Below are 9,199 nucleotides of genomic sequence, written 5' to 3'. Positions count from 1 at the left end.
GTTTTTTCTAAATTGCAGATGAATGCCCCAACTATGTTACCCTATGGATGGAGGAGAAGATCAACCATCATGTGTCAAAGTTTGCACATTTGAAAGTTTGACCATTTACACCTTTTCGGTTTCAAGTTGTTGGTTTTGGTAGATATATGGGCATTGTGAACTTCAATGAAATGTTTTGTATATACAGAAAGTTTCAGTTTTCACATATTCCGTGCAAAAATGTTGTTGTTGTTACAGGACACATGAAGGTGACAAATGTCAATGCATAGGTTCATTCATTCCTCTGCACTGAGTTCTACCATGCAATATATGTAGAACTTATCAACCCTTTCAGAAACCAATCAGAATGGTTGTATGCACCAGAAGGAAAAGTTATCCTGGCCCTTGTTCTCGATCGTCATCGATCAAGTCACCCTTTCAACAGAAATTGACATATTTCACAAGGAGAAAATGTTACACCTAAGTTTTGTAATCGTTGTAAGCAACCAAGGCATGTTCGAACCCAATGTAAAAGTCGATCACTAGTTCGAAGTTCCATCCCACAGGGTCATTTAAAAAAGGTAAAAGATTGCTATCTTGACAAGCTTTAATTTAGTTTTATTAATTATGTGATTTATGACTATTGTTCAAATGATATGTAATTAATGTATTTTGATTAATGTTTCAAATAAGTAATTGTGTTCATATGTGATGTAATAAATTTATTGTGAATATTTTCTTCATTTCATATTTGTTAGAATGAACATTATTATTATAATTATTAGAATTAACTTTTTTTAATTTGATTAATGTATGTTTTACTTGTGTATGAAGCTTAACTTGTACAAATGAATAAATTATGTCATTGAACCTGAACTATATTCAAAAGATGACTTATAGCATCATACATTAACTTATTAAATTCTATATGTTCAAATACTCTATAATGTCAACAATAGAGAAATCACTCGAAAATCTGAAAAATATTAGTCTACATATCCTAAAATGGAAAAAGTCAAAAAAATAAAATAGAAATTTGAATTCTATATGTTGAAATACCTTAAAATGTCAACAATAAAAAATTTACTCGAATATCTTAAAAGTATGAATTGATACTTTTCAAAAATGACAAAAATCTGTAAAATAGAACTGAAATTCGAATTCTATACGTTGAAATACTCTAGAATATGAACAATAAAAAAATCACTCGAAAATTTAAAAAATAAGAATCAATATATTATAAAATGGTAAGAATCGAAAAAAAAAAGGACCAAAAATTCAAATTTTATATGTTAAAATATCTTATAATATCAATAATAAAAAAATCACTCAAAAATTTGAAAAGTAGGAGTAGATACTTTTCAGAAATGACAAAAATCCGAAAAACAAAACTGAAATTCGAATTCTATACATTGAAATACCCTAGAATGTTAACCATAGAAAAATCATTTGGAAATCTAGAAAATACGAGTCGATATATCCTAAAATAACAAAAAAAAAAATAGAAATTCGAATTTTATATGTTGAAATACTCTACAATATCAATAACAAAAAGTCGCTCAAAAATCTGAAAAAACATATTTAAATTTTGAAAACTACATCGTGATTACATCGTAAAGTTGGCCTAAAAAGCACAAAAAATCAAAAAACGGATATCAAATTCGAAAACTACATATTGAAAAACCGTAAAAATGGAAAAACATATAAGAAATTAGAAAACTACATATTGAAAAATCCTAGGTGTGAAAAATATCAATATACCCCCTTACAAAATTTCAATTCTCAAATAGGTCCAATATTTTTTCTTTGCCCCCTTATCAATTTTCTAATCTCTTACTGACCCTACAGTTTTAAAAAAGTCAAGTTCCCTTTAACCCACGATTTTCACGAACCAACATATAGTATTCTATAAAATATCACACAAACCCCTGTGGATTTTCCCTTCATCTCTCGGGTCCTAATATTTTGAAAAAGCTAAATTTCCCCCCATCCCACAGGCAGTTATTCTTGCCGGTGGGAGATATCATTCGGTCTGCGGGATCCACTATTCCCAAGGATCCTATCGTCAACATTTCTATCCAATTTTCTGACCAAAAACCATTATTTCAGTCTCAAATTTCAACACAAATCAAATTTATACATTCTATTACACAAAAGCTCTCGAGAATTTTAACCAAACAACCAAGAATCAAAATATTTTATGCATGGTTCAAAATCGAAACCCTAATAATTCAAACTTCAAAATCTCTCTCAAATCTAAATAATCTTAACAATAAATTGATTCAAACAAGAGTAGAGATGACATACTAACCTTATTTACTATTTTCATTCGTCAAAAAACACAAAAAGTCGACAAAAATTCTTCGTCTGTGGAAAATCCATAGAAGATGTGTTTTTTTTTTTTTTATTTCAACAGTGAATCCATGGGAAATTTGGGGGAATTGTGTAAAATTCCTGATTTATATATACGGGGAGGTTCGTCATTTCACAAAAATAGGGTATTTCTGCTTAATCATAATATTTTTGGGAAATTCCATTTAAACCCCCTTAGTGTTAGGGGTTTAATTTAATTTCCCTTTTTTTTTGGAAATTATATTAAATGACCAAAATTAAGAGGGTTTAAGCGAAATTACCAAAACAATCAGGGTTAAGCAAAAATGGCCTATTTTTGTAAAATAACCAAACTATCCGTATATATAAACAATGAAAATTTTCTTATTTCTCATGCTATTCTTCCACGGTTCCACTGTGTAAATAAAAAGAAAATTTTCGCTCCACAGTCATCCCATGGGCAAAGAGATTTCAGACAATTTTCGTGTTTTTCGACTACCGAAAATGGCAAAAAAGGTTAGTATATCCTCCCTAATCTTGTTTGAATCATGTTATTGTTCATATTATTGAGATTTTGTAGTTTGAAATTTTAGAGTTTTGATTTTAAACAATGCTTAAAATGTTTTGATTCTTGGTTGTTTTCGTTAAATTTCTTGAGGGATTTTGTATTATAGCCTATGTAGATTTGATTTGCATTCAAAGAGATCGACAGTCCAACTATGGAAACAGTGTATCCCACGGTCAAGATGAATTCTCCTACGGTCAGGAGCGATTGACTGTGGGTTAGGGGGTTAAATTGCGTTTTCAAAATATTAGGGAGTCGACGAGAGCGGTTAGTCCACGGGGGGTGTTTCTAAAATTTGCCAAGTGATAGTAGGCTAACACCGTGAATATCATGGGTTAGGGGAAAAATGTACTTTTTTGAAACTGCAGGGGGGCTAAAAGATTAGAAAATTGCTGAGGGGGCAAGAGATAAATATTGGACCTGTTTGTAGTAGAAATTTTCTCAGAGGGTAAATTGATATTTTTCATATACTAGGGTTTCAATTTCGTTTTTTCGAATTTCGCCATTTTATGATATATTGACTCGTATTTTTCAGATTTCTGAATGATTTTTTGATTGATGACATTTTTACATATCTTAACCATTAGAGTTCAAATTTTAATTCCGTTTTTTCGATTTTCGCCGTTTTAGGATACATCAACTCTTTTTTTCAGATTTTTTAACTATTTTTCGATTGTTCACATTCTATGACATTTCAACGTATATAATTCTAATTTCATTTTCTTTTTTTCGAATTTTACCATTTTATGATATATCAACTCGTATTCCCCAGATTTTCAAATAATTTTTTTATTGTTGACATTCTAGGGTATTTTAATATTTAGAATTCGAATTTCAGTTTTGTTTTTTCGAATTCACAGTTTTAAGATTTATTGACTCATATTTTGAAGATTTTCAAATGATTTTTTGATTATTGACATTTTAGGGTATTTCAAAGTATAGAATTTGAATTTGAATTCTGTTTTTTTGATTTTCACCCTTTCAAGATATATCGACCGTATTTTCAGATTTTGGATTGATTTTTCGATTGATAACATTCCAGGGTATTTTAATGTATAGAATTCGAATTTTATTTTTGTTTTTTCGAATTTTACCATTTTACGATATATCGACTCATATTTTTTAGATTTTCGAACGATTTTTTAATTGTTAACATTATAGGGTATTTCAACATGTAGAATTCGAATTTCAGTTTTGTTTTTTTGATTTATGCTCTTTTAGGATATATCGACTCGTATTTTCTAGATTTTTGATCAATTTTTTAATTATTGACCTTGTAGGGTATTTCAATATTTAGAATTCGAATTTCAGTTTTGTTTTTTTGAATTTCATCGTTTTATGATATATCGACTCGTATTTTGAGGATTTTAGAACGATTTTTTTATTATTGACTTTCTAGGAAATTTTAACATATAGAATTCAAATTTCAATTCTGTTTTTTTTATTTTCACAGTTTTAGAATATATCAACTTATATTTTTTTTAGATTTCTGAATAATTTTTTGATTGTTAATATTCTAGGGTATTTCAACATAGAGATTCGAATTTCAGTTCCATTTTAAGATAATGAAATCTTATTTTTTAAATTTTGTCATTTCTTTTTTGATTGTTTTCTTTTTTTCATCTTTAAATGTTTTTTTCATTACTATATTTGTTTACATATTTGTTTTTTATGAATGTCTTACGAATTTTTAAAATTTTTGGAGGATATTTCTCGTAAAAAAAAATATGTTGAAGGCAAGCTGCGAATCGCTGATGAGTCTAGACACTTCCAGGCAGAAGTTATATATCGTGCACAGTGCACTGTGTTATCCAAGATTACATCTACACTGACCCCATAATAGCTCCGACTGTTTGAGAGGACATGTTTCGGGCATCTCCTTTGTCTATCTGAAACCAAATTTTTTGGGATATTGTCTCATGCATTTCTCTTACGACAACTACATCGGTCCTCCATTAGAGACAAGTTATGGTTTGGGGTTAGCAGATTTGATGTGAGATTCAGCTCGTTTGAGTTTGTTTTGGTAACAGGGCTTTCATTTAGTCGATGATCTTCTATTTCATTATATATTCCCCACTCTTCCAAACATAGGATCAGAAATACATATTTTCGGAGTTATCCGAAGGTGTAGTATCATGACATTGAGTGTGTTTTTTTGGCTAGGCCATGGGGGGATAACGATATTGACATCATCAAGATGACCTTGTTGTACTGTCTCTATATGGTGCTGTTAGGGAATGATCAACAAAAGAAAGTATTTGCGGAGTACTTACAGTTGGTTGATCATCTGGATGGGTTTAATTCCTACCCTTAGGGCGTTACCGTGTGGCAGATAACGTACGAGTCTATGTCATAATCGAGTGATAGAGTTTGCTCTGGACGGATGCCTAAAATGTGTAAATATGATCTCTACGGATTTCCTTTCGCATTTAAGGTAAGTTTTAGTTTATTGATTATATAAATTAATTGGCAAAAATATGAATTAATTTATTTTAATCGTTAATGGTTATATTGCAGTATTGGATATATGAGACACTGAGCACCTTATATGATTGATATCCATGCGTCTCCATGAATGTTTAGGTGGCGTACACAGGACGTCCTTAGGTAGAGTCATATGAGAACTATTTTTACTGGTGATTCGGTATGTAATCGTTAATTAATTAGTCAATTGATTTATTGAATATTATAATTATTTTGAGTTATATATCTTCATGATTAGGATGATGTCACATTCCCGCTTCGTCTGTCACTGATTGAGGAGGGTCAAGCTTGGCATGCGGACATCTGCGAGTAGACTGGTTTGTCAGATGTTGACTCGTCCTCATCATCTTCGATGTTTCTTGCGACAAGAGACGAGACTTTTCAAACTCACAACATTCAGATATACCTATCGAGACTCTTAAGACATTTGAGGAGCCTTTTCAGCCTTCTGTTGTGGAGCGGCCTTTATGTCCCCCTGTAGTCCAAAGCCCACTAACCACATACCTCTCTAGAGTTAAGGACCATACTACCCATCTTGTCACTGAGGAGTGTCCCTCGTCAGTATCACTTAGTATTTCCACATTAGATGATGCATTGGTGCATTAGGGTGTTACGATTTTATGTGAGATTTTCTGTTTTCGCAACGATATGTCTTCACAGATGACTCGATTACGTGATAATGTGTGCTCTCAGATGGCTCAATTAGAGGATCGTCTGACTCGTTTGAAGAACATCATCATACATACATGTCCAGCCCTAATAGATCAGGTTGTAAAACCACATCTCATTGATTACTTATAAAAATTGTATTTCATTATTATTCTGACAACTATATTATCTTCGTACAGGATAAGCACGACGATATCGGGACAACCTTTTCCATTGACAGGGCAATACCATCTCATCAGTCACATGAGGCCTGTATTTAATTTCAAAAATATATTTAATATTAAATGTTGTTACTATATTATGATTTTGTTATATATGAAATGTCACTAATCAAGTTATTATTACTATTACTTTAGGATAATCACCACAAGGGGACACCAAGCGACCCTTCTGTTACATCACCTATCTGATCTGAGGTATGTCACTTATCGATGGAACTATATTTTTATGAGTGTTTTGTTATCGATTAATTTATTTTATATATTCATATAGAGTCTTCCTCATAAAGACCTTTCAGTCGGACCTCCGGTTGCTTTAGATCCTTCACTTGAGGTATAAAAAGTATTGTAAATATTATATTTTATATGAAATATCATTTATCATTTTGTTTTTTTAATAAATATAGGGGACCCGTATTGAGATATTTTGATCGAAGGTTCTCTCCGAACATCTTCTTCGGAAGTTAATGTTATCTTTTTTTAAGAAATGTCATTAATTGATTTGAGATGTTATACAAAAGATGACGACAACAACATCCATGGTAGACATCTGGAAACACTTTAGCCATTGTAGAGTATATAACATGATGTCGATCTGAGATTATCGCCAGCTCGGAGAGGCCATGGATGCATTATTTAATCCTCCTGAGAAACCAACATCGCGTGTCGTGATCTTCTTTTTTACTGACATTGAAACCAATGGGATATATTTGGTTATTACCGTAAAGAGCCACCACAATGAATAAATGCCCTAGATATCAACCTTTAAGGAAAACAACGTTGATGCAAATAACAGGTCAGAGATATTTTCTGAATGCACGAACGGAACATCCTAATACCATGAAAAAAATTCTTAAATCGATGGTTATCGTCTGTTTCAATAGTAGTAACAGTGCCCTAATTAATACGCTATAGATTGTAGAAATAATCTGGTAAGAGCATAAATGATTCCTCTAGTGAGCCCCTTAATGAATTATAGCCCAGTTTCTTGCACACTACGCCTGTGAATATGAAATGTCAATTTTATATCGGTTGACGATGTCTACAATTATTTCTTTCGGCCGATAAATTCGATCAATCAATACAAACTTTGATCTCATTAATTGACCTAAAGTTGGGGCCCCAGCTTGTCTGTGATGTGATATGATTTGATTAACTGAGCATGTATGGATAGGATTCATTTGGTTGATTTGAAATACTTCATCGACTTTAGACTTGTTTGCGCATATATACCACTCACAATTTTCAGCCTTGCACTTAATTTCCCATTACGCCTTGTCAGACTTCTTGACCATGAATTGAAATCCTTTAAGTAAGACAAATTGTTCATAACATCTTTCAATTATACTTTATTATGGAAAATATTACCAACCTTTACATCATTCTCCTCTCAAATTGATCTGGAACCACCTGATAATGTTGATGGCTATGGAGGAAAATAGGGAAGCCACCTAAATGAATCAATAGGGACATTATCAAAAAATAGGTTAGAATAATTTTCACCACCTGAAATAAGATCTTCAAGCTGCAAACTATCCATACCTTCGGTAACTGATAACATATACTATGGCTCTACCTCTTTAGAAGGAATATCGGAGATATCATTTCCATCAAAGTCACCCTAGTGGGGAACCCTATCTTTTCTCTATGAGCCTATGAGTTTGTAATGTACAATGGGTCATTATTGAAATCAATCAAGTTTTCCAAATCATATTCTTTTTTTACCCCACTAATTTTTTCTTCATCTTCATCTTCATCTTCATCTTCATCTTCATCTTCTTCCTCATGTCCTTCAATTGAGGTACATATAACAAAAACAAGAATACATTCATATAAGTACTGAGACATATCAATAAGACTTTAGACATCTTCATCATTTTGGTTCTGTATGGGGTAGTCAAGTTCAATTTTTCTTGGTTTCATTGATAGTTGAAGGTACTGAGACAAATGTTGTTCCATAAAAAATTTTAATCAATTGTTTGGATCCTTCAACATATTTTATTGTATTATTGCCACCTTGAATTCATTCTCCTTAGTAACGAACCGATGCAAAACCATACGTTTTAATTATTAATCCTGCAATGACAAGTTTTTGGAAATACTTATTCATTTATAACAAAAAATCTGTAATAACTATGTAAAATAGTCTTACAATTATTAATATAAAAAACCCTTCATATTTTTTTAATATTTCATTTAACCTCTTATAATTATTTAACAATTCATGTAATACCCTCGTATGTTATCTTGTATCAAAATACATCTATTTGTTCTTAACATTCCATTTAAAACGTTTTTATAATGTTTAATATTAAAATACTCCCTATATTTTTTGTATATTTTTTAACCTCCTATAATTATTTAACATTTTATTTAATACCCTTGTATAATATCTTATATCAAAATGTATCTATTTATTCTTAATATTTCATTAAAAACGTTCTTACAATATTTAATATCAAAATACCTCATATATTTTTCTAATATTTTATTTAACCCCTTATAATTATCTAACAATTTGTTTAACAATCTTTTCTGTTACTTTGTATCAAAATGTATCTATCTATTCTTAACATTTCATTTAAAGTTTTCTTATAATGTTTAATATCAAAATACCCCCTATATTTTTTAACATTTCATTTAGCCTCTATACTTATCTAATATTTTATTTAATACTCTCGTATATTTTCTATTATCAAAATACATTTATTTATTCTAACATGTTTTTAAATCCTTCATATATTATGAAATATCAAAATACCCTTATGTTTTTCTTAACATTTCATTTAACCCCCTATAATTATCTAACCTTTCATTTAACATCATTTTATGTTCTCTTATATCAATAAAATATCTATCTATTCTTAACCTGTTATTTAAATCTTTCATGTATTATGTAATTTCAAAATATCCCCTATATTTTTTTAATATTTTTTTATCCCTTATAATTATC

This window comes from Mangifera indica, chromosome 10 (assembly GCF_011075055.1).
Source record: "Mangifera indica cultivar Alphonso chromosome 10, CATAS_Mindica_2.1, whole genome shotgun sequence".
Taxonomy (NCBI): Eukaryota; Viridiplantae; Streptophyta; class Magnoliopsida; order Sapindales; family Anacardiaceae; genus Mangifera; species Mangifera indica.
Note: the sequence above shows the minus strand (reverse complement) of the source record.